Below are 17,444 nucleotides of genomic sequence, written 5' to 3' on the forward strand. Positions count from 1 at the left end.
GGACGTAGTCAATATAACTATTTGTTCAGTATTTTTGAAAATGTACAGCGCTAGAATTCAGAACATATTCTCCATGTACACCAAGTAAAAACCATAGGATAACTAAAAGGGGCATATAAGCAGACAATGAAATATCTTACAATATTCAATGATTACATTTCTCTAAAACAGGCTACATGTGCCCCATCAAGTCAGAACAGTAGGCTAAGTTATGAGGGAGGAAAGGGACCAAATTATTAGGGTGAGGCACATGGGCTACTAACAGCTTAGTACACAACATACACTTAGTATTACTTTCTTGGCTAGAGTATACATATCTCCCTGGCATAATAAATAATTTATGCAGCAGCATTCAAAACATTTTTGGACTCACCTTGTTGTGCTGTGCTCATTTGAACAGGAAGTTGGCACAGCGGTCCTTCTTGTGGGCACTAGAAAGAGGCCCAAATCCCGACTTGGAATTCCGAGTTGGATGACCGTTCAAAATTATTTTATGTATTTTCCCAGTCGGAGCCAATTTCATCCGGGTTCCCAGTTGTCTTGAACTCATTGAAGTCTGAGATTTCCCAGTTTCCAGTTGTTTTGAATGCGGCAGAAGAATTCTGAATTGACAGCATTGCCAATGTATTCAAACTTTTCTGGGCCATAACGTTACCCCCTTTTTCGTGACATCCAATTGGTAGTTACGATCTTGTCTCATCGCTGCAACTCCCCTATGGACTCGGCGAAGGTCGCACTGGTTCTTGACACACTGCTCGCTTAACCCGGAAGCCAGCCGCACCAATGTGTCAGAGGAAACACTGTCAAACTGACGACCAAAGTTAACTTGCAGGCGCCCAGCCCGCCACAAGCAGTCGATAGAGCACAATGAGACAAGGACATCCCGGCTGGCCAAACCCTCCCCTAACCCGGACGATGCTGGGCCAATTGTGCGCAACCTCACGGGTCTCCCGGTCACAGCCGGCTGTGACACAGCCTGGTATCGAACCCGGGGCTGCAGTGGCACCTTAGCACTCATTGTTGAATTTGCGATTTCCAACTTATGTAATGTTTATGTCTAATGGCCAATGAGCACCGATACGTTTTATCTATAATTTCTCTTCATCACAAGGTTTGAAAAGGATTTGCCAAAAGATTTTGAAAATGACTGCCTTCTAGCTTGCTAGCTAAGATTTTGAAAGTATGATGTTGACATGATCAGTCCAATCAAAGCTACGCTAGATATAACGTGGTTTGACCAATGACCTTGAACCTTCTTGGACGGGCACTTCTAACGTAAGTCTATGGCAGCACCCAACGAGCTTGAGTTTTCGAGCTCTTCCCGTAGATTTTGCGCTGATGTATTGTCCCCATGAGTGACAGAACGCTGAGCCAATCACAGTGCAACTAGAGAACATTACCAACCCCTACGCTCCATGTTTTCCGCTGGCTGCCCCACCACCACAGAAAGCACTGTGCTAGGATGAAACACTTGCATTTTGGAGCTGCCTTACTCAAGAAAGCAAAAAAGAGAACATGTTTGTATGCAGCTTTATTAACTCAAGTATTATTTTTTTTTTTACATTGTTTGCAAACTGATATGTGGTATGTATTAATGCCAAAATAACATGCAAAACAGGCAACAAAAAAAAAATCCTAAACAGGTGGGTCTCAAAACCTGCCCTGAATGAAGCGTCACCACTGATGAGAGAAGTGAAACATTCTTCCTTAGTAGTTAATGCGAGTGGCTGTAGGACTGTACTATACTCCTTGAGAAAAGCAATCTCACAAGGATGTAGTTTGCTGCTCACACCCAGGTCTTAACAGATTTGCCCCAGCTGGTCATCTGTTAGGGCTACGAGTTAGGAGATGGCACGGTACTCTGAGCTCCATCTTGTCACACATGGTACAATTACTTTCATGCTTGCAATGTTCTCTATTGCCTCTGAAGCATACGTGGACCTGTGTGCTTTGTTCCAAATGCTGTAACATTTTGACTTTGCACTTCTGTACAATTTCCGTGATGGACCTTGGGATGCAGCTTTGTCCACCTCATTGGTGGCAAGGAGGTTGAGGGTGTGTGCCACACAAAGTTGATGTGAAGGGATAAAACAATTAAGTTCTTGAGGAGGTTGAGCAAGAATCGCACCCACATCATCAAACCTCACTCCATCATCCGAATTTTAAAGTCTGCATGTATTTCACTTATCTTGGCAGCAATCACGTTGTAGGTATGACGTCCTCTCAGTCTCGCACAAGCCAAAGCAGCCGACTTCCTCTCCAAGGTGTCCTTTTTTCATGCTGAAAAAGCTTCTGTTATGGGCAGACCAGATGTCTGCTGTGGTGCAGACTGACTTTACACTCTGGAGTTTGGCGGAGAGAGCTTCTTTCACAGACTCAAATTCCCTTTCAATTTGTTGAATCAAAAGTCTTTCTACACATGACCTTTCTCCCACCACTGATTCCTTCTAATAGCTTGCGGAATGAAGGCACCTCTACTAGTGAAAAGGGTTGCACATCCTCTATGATGAAGTCAAATACCAGGTGATTAGTCCGGCTTTGTGATGTTTGTTGCGGTCCTCCTGGTTCTAGTTTTGCTTGTTTCAATGGTGTACAAGATGTCCCTTTTTTGGCCATCTGTAGATGGCTGTGCATCGCTGTTATGAGAATTTTGTTATCAATGTTCATAAACTTCAATTAATCTGCTCAATCTGCACCCAGAGTTTGTAAGATTCTGGTTGAATGAAGCAGACAAGAGTCTCATCTTACAATAGTCCAAATGTTTATTCACTAGAACGTTCTGACGTCCAAATACAAAAACATCCATTTTATACTGGCTTCTTACGCACATACCTTCACACAAACAGTAGATATCCTACGCACATACATACACACAAACAGTAGGTCAGTTTTATCCGTCTCCATAGTTTTCACCACTGCGTATCACTACCAAACCGACAGTTCCATTCCCCCGAGATTAGAGAAACCTTGAGAAGTACTCCCTGTCCTATCATAAGTCTCTCAGAGTTCTAGCCAGGTCGGTTCAAACACAGTTTAATTGTTCTTCGGTATTTTCTTAGGCACACACATACAAGTTCAAATCTTAAGCTATGCCTTGCTCAGACAGTCTGTGTTTTTCCACTATACAGATACATTGTTTAATCTGCAACAAGTTTCATAATTGTATGCAAGCCTAGCAGTTTCTCCCCTCCACGGGTGGAGACAGAATGTCCTGTAAGGAACACAGTGGTCCAGCTTGTCTGTCGATAGCTCCTCTTATCATTTGTTTCCCACTTGCACCCTGCTTACGTACTAAAAAGGAACAAAAGGTCCTTGTTCTAATTCTGACTAAAACTACACACATCATCAGATTATAGTTTTATGATTCTAATCAATTTCATACAATTATATGGTTTCAGAGTGGAATTATTTTAATCATTATATTTAAACATATACATTATTTTATCAATCTCTGCACTCCATGTTGTCTGGCTGACTTTTTCTGCTCAGGGTCTTCCATTAATTGTTATGCATCCTCTGAAAAAACTACATGTAAATGACTTAACTATAACATAACAGTATAAGTAAAATAACAGTGGAGTGAGCACCTTGTTATTGTTTGAATTAAGGATTGAAGCTACATATTTTTCACTTTCTATAGCCTGCCCCTGTCTGATAAACACAGAGCTGGGGTTGGAACATGTACCCACTCACACATGGGCAAAGCTGTGGATACAAGGATGTCTATGGTGGTTTATATTGTTTGTCTAGAAATACTCAAATATAAAAATAAAAACAATGGACTGATACAGTATTATACATTTATTTGAGTCAAAAATCTATTGAACAGCAGAAAAACCGCAGTGTGGCTTTATTGATTCGTGGCGATTTTAGCATGTAAATCTTGATGGGGCTAAAAAAATAAAAATAAGTAAGATGCATGCCAGCTAAACCACTACACAACACTAAACAATACATGAATTGCACTACAACAGTGCTACACCTGGCTATCAGCAGAGCCTTGTCTGGCAGCGAAACAGTTCATTCAGTCTCATTTACTGCCTTCTAAAAAAACATAGCTGATATGGCTGACTTGGTTCGATTCCAGGCTGTATCACAACTGGCCGTGATTAGAAATCCCATAGGGCGGCTCACAATTGGCCCAGCGTCTTCCGGGTTTGGCCAGGGTAGGCAGTCATCGTAAATAAGAATTTGTTCTTAACGAACTTGCCTAGTTAAATATATAATACATTTGTTTTATTTGTTTATACATTATAATCTCTTCATTATTTCTCTACATATGACAAGGATTAAAAAGGGTTTGCCAGTAGAATGTCGACTTGATTCATGATGATGACTGCTAGCTAATATTTTGAAAGTATGATATTGCCATCATACTTTCACGATGATGTTGTCAGTCCAATCAAAGCTCTTGTAGATATGTGATTTGACATCATTTTATATTTAACCTTCATTTAACTAGGCAAGTCAATTAAGAACAAATTTACAATGACCGCTACACCGGCCAACCCTAACGACGCTGGGCCAATTGTGCGCCGCCCTATGGGACTAACAATCACAGCAGGTTGTGATACAGCCTGTAATCGAACGAGGGTCTGTAGTGTCGCCTCTAGCACTGAGATGCAGTGCTTTAGACCGCTGCTCCATTTTATCTGAGGTCAATGACCTTGAGCCTTCTTCGATGGGCACTTCCTATATAACTTTATGGCAGCACCCAAGGGGCTTGAATTTTCAAAGTCTATCCTTAGACTTGGCGGTGACATAGTGTCCCCCATGAGTGACAGGACACTGAACCAATCACGGTGCAATGCTCCGTATTTTCAGCTGACTTGCCCCAAAACCACAGAAAGCACCAAGCTAGGCTGAAACATTGCAAACAAACTGATATATGACACATATTAATGTCAAAACAACATGCAAAACAGGCAAACCCCCCCCCACATTTTTATTTATTTATATATATATATTTTTTTTAAACAGGACCTGCTCTGAATGATGGGTCGCCACTGGGAACACCTATGTGAGAATACTGTTCATTGAACGCTGAGCTGTAGTCAACACCATAGTGCCCTCAAAGCTCATCACTAAGGTAAGGACCCTGGGACTAAACACCTCCCTCTGTAACTGGATGCTGGACATCTGACAGGCCACCCCCAGGGGGTAAGGGTAGGCAACGACACATCTGCCACGCTGATCCTCAACACGGGGGATCCTCAAGGGTGCGTGCTTAGTCCCCTCCTGTACTCCCTTGTTCACCCACAACTGCACGACTCCAATACCATCATTAGGTTTGCCGATGACAACAGTGGTAGGCCTGATCACCAACAATGATGAGACAGCCTATAGGGAGGAGGCCAGAGACCTGGCAGTGTGGTGCCAGGCAACAACCTCTCCCTCAACGTGAGCAAGACAAAGGAGCTGATCGAGTACTACAGAAGGGCTGAACACACCCCCATTCACATCGACAGGGCTGTAGTGGAGTGGGTCAAGAGCTTCATGTTCCTTGGTGTCCACATCACCAACAAACTATCATGGTCCAAACACACCAAGACAGTCGTGAAGAGGGAGCAACAACGCCTATTCCACCTCAGGAGACTGAAAAGACTTGGCATTGGTCCCCAGATCCTCCAAAACTTCTACAGCTGCACCATGGAGAGGATCCTGACTGGTTGCATCTCCGACCTGGTATGGCAACTGCTCGGCATCTGACCAGTACATCACTGGGGCCATGTTTCATGCCATCCAGGACCTTTATACTAGGCGGTGTCAGAGGAAGGCCCAAAGAATTGTCAAAGACTCCAGCCATCCAAAAGGCTCCTTGACAGCTTCTATCTCCAAGCAATAAGACTGCTGAACAATGAATCTAATGGCTACCCAGACTATTTGCAAAGAACCCCCCCCCCCTCTCTATTTACACTGCTGTTAAATCGCTGTTTATTATCTATGCATAGTCACTTTACCCCATATTTCCTCAACCTACCTGTACCCCCGCACATTGACTCGGTACCGGTACCCTCTGTATATAGCCTCGTTATTGTTATTTTGGGTACATTTTTAACTTCAGTTTATTTAGGAAATATTTTCATAACTCTTATTTTCTTAGAACTGCATTGTTGGTTAAGGGCTTGTAAGTAAGCATTTCACAGTAAGGTCTACCTACACCTGTTGTACTTGGCGCATGTGACAAATAAAATTGGATTTGGTTTGAAATCAGATACAAATCCGATTGCTGGCTATGCAACTTGTGTCTAAACTGTCAAATCTGATTTATTTTAAAGGGAGCCCAAATTGATTAAGTTCCCCATTATAAGTACTTGGGTATTTTGATTGACAATAAGCTCTTTATTTAAAACACACATTGAAAAACTGACAAAAAAGCTGAGAATTAAGATTGGTTTCTTTTATAGAAGTAAATACTGCCTCACTTTGGAAAGCAGAAGGAAGATTGTTTAAGCAACGCTTCTCCCAGTACTTGATTATGGTGACATGCGGCAGCCTGTTTTAAAATCTTTTGACTCAGCACTGTGTTTTATCACTGGGGACAATTTTCATACACATCACTGCATTTTGTATAGTTCTGTTGGCTGGAAGTCTGACTACCAGAAGGGGCCAGCATTGGTTACATTTTTTGTACATAAAGCTGTTCTTCAGAGACTCCCCCACCACCTCAGCTCACATATTAATTGGAGATCCAGAAATGTTCAGACCCGTTCTCTGGACTGGCTGGTTCTGGAGGTCTCGCGGGTCTCCACTGAGCTGGGGAAAATACTTTTAGTTTTATGCCCCCAGCTCGTGGTATAGCCTCCAGGCCACCTTGAAGTTGGACTCACTTGTCACCATTGGAGAGTTTAGATCAGTTGTGGGAGATGTGAACATTGCGTTTGTTTGGATTAATCTTATTGTATTTATTGTATTGTGTTGTGTTGATGTTGTTATTTTGCTTTATGTTGTACTGAGTTGTGTGTTCAGGTTCACATGGCTCCCTTGAGAATAAGACCCTGGTCTCAATGGTGACCCCCCCCTGTCTTATTGGAATGGTCCCACCTGATCTTGCCTGCCTTCAATCATTGTTAGAACAGTCAACTCAATTTTCTTGTCAACATCATAGATCATCTTTGATATGGATTGCCTTGTTACCCAAACACCTCAATAATGTACAGTTGAAGTCGGAAGTTTACATGCACTTAGGTTGGAGTCATTACAACTCGTTTTTCAACCACTCCACAAATTTCTTGTTAACAAACTATAGTTTTGGCAAGTCGGTTAGGACATCTACTTTGTGCATGACAAGTAATTTTTCCAACAAATGTTTACAGACAGATTATTTCACTTATAATTCACTGTATCACAATTCCAGTACGTCAGAAGTTCACATACACTAAGTTGACTGTGCCTTTAAAAAGCTTGGAAAATTACAAAAAATGATGTCATGGCTTTAGAAGCTTCTGATAGGCTAATTGACATAATTTGAGTTAATTGGAGGTCTACCTGTGGATGTATTTCAATGCCTACCTTCAAACTCAGTGCCTCTTTGCTTGACATCATGGGAAAATCAAAAGAAATTAGCCAAAACATTGTAGACCTCCACAAGTCTGGTTCATCCTTGGGAGCAATTTCCAAACACCTGAAGGTACCGCGTTCATCTGTACAAACAATAATTTGCAAGTATAAAAACCATGGGACCACGCAACCGTCATACCCCTCAGGAAGGAGACGCATTCTGTCTCCTAGAGATGAACGTACTTTGGTGCGAAAAGTGAAAATCAATCCCAGAACAACAGAAAAGGACCTTGTGAAGATTCTGGAGGAAACAGATACAAAAGTATCTATATCCACAGTAAAATGAGTCCTATATCGAGTCCTATATCAACATAACCTGAAAAGCCACTCAGCAGGGAGGCTTGCAACCCGAAGAACACCATCCCAACCGTGAAGCACGGGGGTGGCGGCATCATGTTGTGGGGGTGCTTTGCTGCAGGGAGGACTGGTGCACTTCCCAAAATAGATAGCATCATGAGGGAGGACACTTATGTGGATATATTGAAGCAACATCAAGACATCAGTCAGGAAGTTAAAGCTTGGTCGCAAATGGGTCTTCCAAATGGACAATGACCCCAAGCATACTTCCAAAGTTGTGTCAAAATGGCTTACGGACAACAAAGTCAAGGTATTGGAGTGGCCATCACAAAGCCCTGACCTCCCATAGAAAATTTGTGGGCCGAACTGAAAAACTGACTCAGTTACACCATCTCTGTCAGGAGGAATGGGCCCAAATTCACCCAAATTATTGTGGGAAGCTTGTGGAAAGCAACCCGAAACGTTTGACCCAAGTTAAACAATTTAAAGGCAATGCTACCAAATACTAATTGAGTGTATGTAAACTTCTGACCCACTGGGAATGTGATGAAAGAAATAAAAGCTGAAATAAATCACTCTACTATTATTCTGACATTTCACATTCTTAAAATAAAGTGGTGATCCTAACTGACCTAAGACAGGGAATTTTTACTAGGATAAAAATGTCAGGAATTGTGAAAAACTGAGTTTAAATGTATTTGGCTAAGGTGTATGTAAACTTGCGACTTCAATTGTATATCTCCAGACTGCGGTTATTACACGCCGCACCCACTACGAGTCACTTACAACAAGCCGCGCCCATTGCCATTGCGGCTTGTTGTGTCTTTGGCCCACACTCCAGCACAGTAGGTGGTGGTAATCCACCAACGAGAGCATCCTGACTGGTTGCATCACCACCTGTATGGCAACTGCTCGGCCTCCGATGGCAAGGCACTCTAGAGGGTAGTGCTTACGGCCCAGTACATCTCTTTATTTATTTATTTTATTTAACCAGGAAGGGCTCATTGAGATTTAAAATCAATTTTTCAAGAGCGTCCTGGCCAAGATGGGCAGCACCAAGTCATTACAAAAATTACAGACAAACAACATGAAAAACTACAAGTAATCTAGTGAAAACCATAGAATTCATAAGAGTATAACAAAAATCAAAAACAGCAAATTAAAAACATTGACAGGTCAGTGAATCAGTCAAGATCATTCATCAGTGATTTAAAAATACCAAATCGAGACAAGTTCTTCCAGTTTAAAAGTATTTTGTAAGGCGTTTCAAGACGATCGCGCAGAGTACATAAAAGCCCTTTTACCAAATTCAGTTCGGACATTTGGAACAGTTAGCAGGAAAAGTCCAGCGAACGAAGAGAGTACCCACCACATTTCTGAACAATAAAATGCCCAAATAAAAAGGTAGTAAACCCAAAATGGCTTTATAAATAAAAGTATACCAGTGACTGAGCCTACGAGTGACTAGAGAAGGCCAGCCAACCCTGGTATACAAAGTGCAGTGGTGCGTAAGGGTTTTGGGGCCAAACTTCCTGCCATCCAGGACCTCTATACCAGCTGGTGTCAGAGGAAGGCCCTAAAAATTGCCCAGGACTCCAGCCACCCTAGTCATAGACTGTTCTCTCTGGTGTGATGTCTGCGGGGCACAATTCAGACAAGCCAATCATGTCAAAACCCACATGCAAGTACACACAGCAGTCAGGCCATAGGGAAAGGGGGATACCTAGTCAGTTGTACAACTGAATGCATTCAACTGAAATGTATTCAACTGAAATGTGTCTTCCGCATTTAACCCTACCCCTCTGAATCAGAGCGGTGCGGAGGGCTGCTTTAATCGACATCCATGTCTTCGTCGTTCCTGGGAACAGTGGGTTAACTGCTTTGCTCAGGGGCAGAACAACAGATTTTTACCTTGTCAGTTCAGGGATTCAATCCAGCAACCTTTCGGTTACTGGCCCAATGCTCCTACCCGCTAGGCCTTACGGGGTGCTTTATGTGCAGGGGAGGATTAACAAATACAAATTTGCAGGGTGATAAAAGAGAAGGGGAAAAAAGTAATTTATAAAGAGTTTACTTTTGATACAAAATATTCAAAATTGTTTGACAAAGTTGACAACAAAAAAACTACAATAAAGACTGATACAATATTGTAATAGTATGTTTGTTTTACAGTTGTAGTCCTTTCTTATTGAGCGTCTCTGTGGGAGATCCTCAACTGGTTTCACAAACTCTCCGCCTTTTGAAAAAGTTCAAAAGTAATCAGTGAGAGGAAACGTGAAAACAAACCGTAGCATGTATGAAATTACTCTCCTACTCCACTCGCGTGACATCAGGTGTAACAGTTTTGCTTCCGTCCCTCTCCTCGCCCTACCTGGGCTCGATCCAGTGACCCTCTGCACCCATAGACAACAGCCACCCTCGAAGCATCGTTACCCATCGCTCCACAAAAGCCGCGGCCCTTGCAGAGCAAAGGGAACAACTACTTCAAGGTCTCAGAGCGAGTGACGTCACCGATTGAAATGCTATTAGCGCGCACCCCGCTAACTAGCTAGCCATTTCACATTGGTTACACAGGCAAATTACATTTACAGAGGAGGAATCCCAAAATATGTGTAAAGTGGTAAAAACAAATTTAGCTGGTTGTACCAGACATTTTATAGATAAAATATTAGTTGTGTGATCGGGAACCAGTAGGATACACAGGGGAAGAATCTAAATTGCGTACTCCTCGCGTTCCCTCTCCTCAACTCCTTCTCAAAACCCATTGGATGAGAAAGCCATAGGTCACTCCCCAATGACCTTCTCCTCCAATGGGTTTTGAGGCGGCGGCAAGGGGAGAGGATGCGAGGAGTATGCAATTGAGATTCTTCCCTGATGTTCCTCTGACAAAGGAGGCAATCTCTTACATATGGCGACCACTCATCGGTTTCCGGGTCACGGAGGAGGATGGAGTCATCGACTTTGTCCCAAATTAGGGGGCCTTCCACACTGTTGTATAGAGGTCAAGACTCCTCTTTAGACACTTCCGATCCCCAGCAACATGGGCACCCCTACAGTTGACACACACAACTTTTTCCAACGAAACAACACAATCCTCTGTCCCATGCCCTTGAGCACATTTCCCACATCTTCGAATCTACCTCCTACACAATGCTGTGACATGGCCATAAACGTGGCACCTGAAACACTGCAGTGGATTTGGCACAAAAGCTCTAAGAGGATAACTGATATATCCTCGCTAAGAAGTTTACTTCAAAACAGTATGGCGACACATGTATGACCACAGATAGAACAATGAGCTAGATGTTTCACCGGATGTATAAATCTGAACCATCCGGTTGGCATTTCCACTCATCACCAAATATGGTGATGAGAGGAAGCACAGTGGCTGGCATTGGGAGAAGCTGGAGAGAGATGTATTTTGGCCAACATTTAGCACATTTTCTCATCAATTAAATATTTTATCCCAATATAGTTCTGTTCCCAAAACAAAAAATCTGTTATGAACAGAGTGGACAAAATGTTGTACACTTAACCCTTTGCCAAAGCTTCAAAAAATGGCATTGTTTAGAAGGCGTGGAAGGGCAAATTTAGGCATTGCACACTTCACAGAGTAGGCGTCCCCTAACGGAAATATGCAAATACATGCTTGATCGAGCAAATGATTCACTATGATTAATTTGCTCTCATTGGAAACGACAGTCTGTGATCTCTCTTGGGTTAGTTATAAAACATCTTTGGTATCCCTTTATCAGAAGCACGTGATCAATGACATCCGAAGCCTCGTTTCATTGAACAGCCACCTGACTGGTTTGGTAATGGGTGCGTTTGAGGCGAAGGCGAAAGTAGCCAACTGTAGACGGAAGTTGACGAGTAAAGTCGGGGAGGTACATGTGCACCGACAGGAAGTCAAAACACGACAATGGCAGACATGGCATTCACCTTTGTTATTGCTGATGAAGTGGATGCTATTGAAATTCCACTTCTCCTACACAAAGCTGAACATGATTAACATGTTCCAAGGAATGAATATCCTGATGATAAGGACATTAGATACCAGCCCAAGGTCTTTCTAACATTCACAAGACTTGTTTTGTATTTTTGTGATGATTTTCTCAGAATGTAACCAGGTAGTGAGTGCATGGGCTACTAGAATGAGAACATATAGGTGTTTTTGCAGCATATGGGATATATTCTGTTTGTCATTAGTTTATGTCCTTGTACCTTCCTCATTATTATTTGTGATTGTGCAACATGGAATTGTAACAGATGTGATTAAATATTTCATCTCAATATAGTTTTCTGTTCCCAAAACAAAAAATCTGTTACGAACAGAGTGATTAAATGGAGTCCACAAAGATTCTTACTGTATGACAATTGATTGCATGTCTGCAGTGTATTTATTTACATCTCAACCTTTTGTCAATAAGCATGTAACAAACTTTCATTTGATTCAATTATATGAAAGCAGTGCTTGACTTGGACTGAAATAGGTTCCAGTACTCATTTTGGGTGCCAGTACTGTTTATATTTAGTTGCAGGAGCTCCACAATACTTTTGAGCTAATATTCTATAAGAGGAACAGGAGCTCAAGCAGTAGAACATTTGAGGTGCTGGTACTCAGCGCCGGTGAGCTCCTACCCAAGTCAAGCGCTGCAGGAAGGACAAAACACCTAACTTTTAAACTGACTACACATGTACATCAGTACACATAAGTTATTGGGTAAACAATATGCCAAGCAATATGCCAAACAGTCAAATGCACTTGGTATTAACCCCACAACTGGTGTCTGGGGTACTTACTTATTAAGGGACTGTTTCCCAGACACAGATTAAGCCTTTCAAATTGCCAGTGTAGAAATCCCCTACAATAACCCATGTGTAGCCTGCAATATGTATTCAGTTTTCTTCACACTTAATAGACAATCAACACATTTGAATTTGTTTGGTAACAACAATATTACAGACAAGACAAATTGTAGGCTATAACATGGGACACAACATTATAGTAACATCTAGATAAATACATTAGCTATATTGTCGCAAGTAGGATATTTATTTATTTCTGTTAGAAATTTGGATCACATGTAGGCCTATGTAATTAGATTGTAAGGATATAAGGATAAATATGTATTTAAGCTCTAATTAGTAGACATGCATTGATAATAACCAATGATAGGTGGGACATCAGCCATTTATGAGCATGTAGTGCCTTTTGCTTCCAAAAGAACAGAAGAAGGTTGTCTCCCACAATGCTTTGGTTCCGACCATAGAGAATAATAGAGGCCTCTAGTGGCCATATTGGCGTGTTGCATCGCCATTGAGGGCTTCCATCATTTTAATGCAATCAACTGGGAGGAACTTCCAACTGTTGGAGTCATGTCCAACCGGGTCATCAGGAGGGATTAGCCAATCGTTAAGAATAAAATAACATGACTGGAGATGGCCTCAATGGGTCTGCCCATGCTATCATGGATGCCATAATGGCACGGATACAATGATGAGGCCTCTTTCCATCTCTATGGTCACGACTTCAAGTTGCAGTTGATGAGGGGCAACTGCAGAAATGTCCCATCAACTGCAGTCGAAAGTTCATGACCTTTGATCACATGGTTGTTGTAAAGGTCATGCAGTCAACATGTAGTCGCAAGTCGTACAATTTGTATACCCATAATGCAACACAATTTCAAAGGCTGTGACCAACGTGGGTCAACGTCTTGACAAAAAAAGTGATCTGATCGAATGCGCCCAATGGTTTTGGTAGAAGACCAACCGGCTACGCTCGTGCTACGGCGTCTATAATAATTTGGCTGCTCTAAATTCACTCTTCTAGGAATGTCTGAAAGTTGGCGTTGCAAAAGAAGTTGGTGGATCAACAGTGATGGGTGTAACATCAGCACTCTGTTTGGTTATACCATAGATTATCTATTATATTGACAAGATAGCAGAGTGACCGCTCTAACAATGGAAATACATGTCCTCAATGGCTGTGTTCGACAGCATCAAATCCATGATGCATTGTGGGTAAATGGTGACTGACTGATCTACAAATACCTGCAATGTCGGCTGCAATGTCGAACAAGCCCAATAATTGAAGGCAGGTGAGATCAGGTGGGACCAAATTTGGTTGTGCGTCAGCAGTTTTTCTGTTCATTCATCAGTCTCTCAATTATCTGACAATTAGCCATGGCAATTTCTTGATTGGTAGTTAGTCTAGCCAGCTATCTAAACTTGTGGTGATCATGCGCAAATACCGACCAGGCTCTTGCCCAGGGGCCCTGACCTCCAGTGGTTTCCAATTGATTTTGTTACTCATTCTCACTCAGATGTTATATGAACATGGCATAAGTCATGGCAAAATGTGTAGAATTGTAGGAAATGTACTTTAAAACTGCAAAAAGTTATCTCCACCCCATGGATGAATGAGTAGAATTGCAGGAAATTAGGTGTAAAACAAAAAACAAAAAAATCTCTGCCCCATGGCAAAATTAGTATAATTTAATAAAACATTTTTATAAAATTGCAAAATTTGAATTGTAGAATTGCAGGAAATTAACTTAAAAAATGTATCTCCGCCATCAAGAGGGGGTCCACTAAAATGTTTTGCCACGAGGTGGGGGGCCCTCCAACCAAATCTCGCTTAGGGCCGATTGGTTAGGCCACTTTATGTGAAATGCTTGCTTACGAGCACTTCCCAACGAAGCAAAGTAAAAAATAAATACGAATAATACAAATAGCAATACAAGAGGAATTAAATAAAATACATAAGAATGGAGCTATATACAGGAATATATATATATATACCCGTACCAGATCAATGTGGTGCTATATACAGGAAGTACCCGTACCAGATCAATGTGGAGCTATATACAGGAAGTACCAGTACCACATCAATGTGGAGCTATATACAGGGAGTACCAGTACCAGATCAATGTGGAGCTATATACAGGGAGTACCAGTGCCAGATCAATGTGGAGCTATATACAGGAAGTACCAGAACTTGGGCAGTTGTTGTTGCCATCCTGTACCTGTCCCGCAGGTGTGATGTTCGGATGTACCGATCCTGTGCAGGTGTTGTTACACGTGGTCTGCCACTGCGAGGACGATCAGCTATCCGTCCTGTCTCACTGTAGCGCTGTCTTAGGCATTTCACAGTGCGGACATTGCAATTTATTTCCCTGGCCACATCTGCAGTCCTCATGTCTCTTTGCAGCATGCCTAAGGCACATTCACGCATATGAGCAGGAACCCTGGGCATCTTTCTTTTGGTGTTTTTCAGAGTCAGTAGAAAGGCCTCTTTAGTGTCCTAAGTTTTCATAACTGTGACCTTAATTGCCTACCGTCTGTAAGCTGTTAGTGTCTTAACGACTGTTCCATGGGTGCATGTTCATTAATTGTTTATGGTTCATTGAACAAGCATGGGAAACAGTGTTTAAACCCTTTACAATGAAGATCTGTGAAGTTATTTGGATTTTTACCAATTATCTTTGAAAGACAGGGTCCTGAAAAAGGAACGTTTCTTTTTTTGCTGAGTTTATATGATGTGTTCAAGACAACTCGGAAGTTGTGCCGTGTTCAAGACAACTCGGAACTCGGAAACAGACATTTTCGACATGGAAACTCGTAGAAAGATGAGCTCCAGTTTCCGAATTAGAAAGTGTCAGAATCAACCAGTAGGAAGCTCTATGCAAAAAACATATGCAATTTTTAATTCGGAGGTTCTGAGTTCTCTTGAAAGCCCCATCAGAACTCGGAAATCTCCGATGTCTGACTTCAGGGCTTTCAAGTCAACTGGGAACTCAGCGAAAAAACGAGCTCCAATGTGGCACTGATGATGCAATCCTCATTATAGTGCATCTCATCCCGCAACATCTGGAGAACCCCAAGGCCTATGCTCAACTGCTATTTGTGGATTTTAGTTCAGTAAGTTCAGACAGATGTTAGTAAACCCCTACACCATCAGTTAGTATCATATTTACCTTCTGCAGGATTGTTGAAAGTGATTGTTGGTGACTTACTGAAAGACAACCAGAAACACAAATCCTATGATAACCTGAGTAGACTTAGAATCAGATTTAGAATCAGATTGCCTGATTATCATGAAAAAAATGTGACAAAGGAGGAAGAATTGCATTTTTGTGGACCACCACATTAAACCGATGGTTGAGAATCTCCCATCTTATGACAAAGACCTGGTGTCACATGATCTCATTGATAGATGGCCTACCAGAAGGCCCCCTGCTGGCCACTTTTGATGTGGAGAGTTTGTACAAGAACATCCCACACACAGAAGGCTTGCAACACCTCTCCAGCAGAGAGACCCTACACTTGCTCCATCCAATGAATGCATCCTGCAACTGACTGAACTGATATTATCCAACAACTACTTTGTTTTTGAGTCAGACTTTTTCCTCCATATTCAGGGTGTGGCCATGGGCTCCCCCTTTGCTCCTAACTATGTGAATCTGTATGTGGACAATTTGAGGAAGCACTCATTTACAAAACAGAGACACACCCCCTCCTGTCTAAAATCCTCCTATGGAAGAGGTACAAAGATGATGTCTTTGTGCTCTGGGAAGGAAGTTTTTTATTTATTTTTAGTTGGATCCCCATTAGCTGTTGCGAAAGCAGCAGCTACTCTTCCAGGGGTTCACACAGAACATGAAACATGACATAATACAGAACATTAATAGACTAGAACAGCTCAAGGACAGAACTACATACATTTTTTAAAAGGCACACGTAGCCTACATATCAATGCAGAAATTATCTCGGTCAAATAAGGGAGAGGCGTTGTGTCGTGAGGTGTTGCTTTATCTTTTTTTTTTAAACCAGGTTTGTTGTTCATTTGAGCAATATGAGATGGAACGGAGTTCCATGAAATAATGGCTCTATATAAAACTGTACACTTTTCTTGAATTTGTTCTGGATTTGGGGACTGTGAAAAGACCCCTGGTGGCATGTCTGGTGGGGTAAGTGTGTGTGTCAGAGCTGTGTGTAAGTTGACTATGCAAACAATTTGGGATTTTCAACACATTAATATTTCTTGTAAAAATAAGAAGTAATGCAGTCAGTCTCTCCTCAAGTCTTAGCCAAGAGAGTTGGATCATTAAAAATAATTACGTATTACACACAGACTTATACACAAAGCCCAGAGACTGCGGAGAGTATGCATCCCATTTCCCTCAAGAATGGTTTATCATATGGCCAGTTGTGGAGGACTAAATGCATCTGTGGCCAATGGTCATATTTTGACACCAATGCTAAGAAAATTACACACAAATTCAAAATGAACTCTTGATGATGCAATGATTAAAATATCCCAAACACTAAAAGAGGAACTGCTCAAACTAAACCAAAGAAGAAACCCAACGCAACAGTCTTCTGCACAAAGTATACCAAGTGTTCAGAGAAAATGAGAGCAATCCTGAAAAAGCACTGGCATCAGGGGAGGCTGCTGAGGGGAGGAACGCTCATAATAATGGCTGGAATGGAGCGAATGGAATGGCATCAAACACATGGAAACCATGTTGGATGTATTTGATACCATTACACTTATTCTGCACACACAAAAATTGCACACCTCT

Source organism: Salvelinus alpinus, chromosome 38, assembly GCF_045679555.1.
Source record: "Salvelinus alpinus chromosome 38, SLU_Salpinus.1, whole genome shotgun sequence".
Classification (NCBI taxonomy): Eukaryota; Metazoa; Chordata; class Actinopteri; order Salmoniformes; family Salmonidae; genus Salvelinus; species Salvelinus alpinus.